We start from the raw sequence: 1,260 nt of genomic DNA, 5'->3' as shown, positions 1-1,260 counted from the left end.
GTTCGGCGCCGTAACGAGCCCGTCACAACTTCTGACTGCGCCGGTCATTAGCTGGCCCCGATAGCTTTTATTCTTTAACTTCTTTTGCAAGACTGACTTTTCCACTGTTCTTGTCAAGACATTAACTCTCTTTGCTACCAGCGCCCCTCTCTCTCTCCGTAGCTCCACTGCAGTCACCCTCCCTCCCCAGCGGGAACACCAGCCCCAGACTACAGCCGCAGTTTCGATCGCAGAGCCACAGCTGTATCTCTCACTGTCCACAATGTCTTTAATTCTGCCAAGTTTACCAATTAGCTTGTGTTACAAAAACCCCAAACCAATGTGAAATTCATGCCCTTACAGGCCATGAGTGCCCAAGTTATTTAAAACAAGCTGCTGCACACCAGATCTGTGCCGGGAATCCACACAAGTGAGAGATGCCGCGCTCTGTAACCGCTGCTGCTCTTTTCCCCGCTCACCTACGACTGCTCACGTGGCAAACTGGACAGGCTGCCCAGAGCCAACCCCTGTCCGAGCACAGGCAGCAACACCGCGGAGTATTTCTGAGGCCTTTCAGAACCCTTTTTCTATACACAGAATCTTAAATTTTCCTTACAGGGACAAACCTCACGGTATTTTCCAGAAAGAAGCAGTAAGATTCATCCACATCTATCACAGGTCTCTACCATCTGACTGAAGAGTTAATAGCTCTTTCCCCCAAATTATCTTCACCCAAATAACTCTTCTAGCCAGGCCTCAACTCTCTTCCTCAGCTCACTGCAGATGTTCCCGGACTCAAGGACCTTCCTGGGAACCTGAGGTTCATGAGTGGTAGCTCCTTCCGCTTCTGCCTTTACTTTATGATTCAGAGACATATTTTCAAAAAACCCAAGCGCTGTTTACAAAATTTTTGCAGCACATATAGGCTGTACATCTCAGCATCTCTAATTTTTTTTTTTTTTTTGCTTGAGAGAATCCAAGAACCTGCCAGTGCTGGAACCTCCTTCCATGGGCTCTGGCCACACAGGGTGAGGTTCTGCTGCCTGAGGCAAGGACGGTGAAGACAAGAGGTCTGGGGTTTGCTTCAAAAGCCACTCATCCCCCACCAGCACCCATCGGTCATGGCCAGGAGCTTCTTTTCCTTCAGGCAAATGGAATTTGAGAAGCCCATGGCTCAACAGGCAGCCCTGCTCTCCTCATGGCTGAGCCACCTGAAGCCATTACGGGCATTGGCGAGGGCACGTCTGGAGGCGCGGGGCTGGGTTTGGGCACCCCTGGCCC

The sequence above is a fragment of the Apaloderma vittatum genome, unplaced genomic scaffold, assembly GCF_000703405.1.
Source record: "Apaloderma vittatum isolate BGI_N311 unplaced genomic scaffold, ASM70340v1 scaffold35726, whole genome shotgun sequence".
In the NCBI taxonomy this organism is placed as follows: Eukaryota; Metazoa; Chordata; class Aves; order Trogoniformes; family Trogonidae; genus Apaloderma; species Apaloderma vittatum.
Note: the sequence above shows the minus strand (reverse complement) of the source record.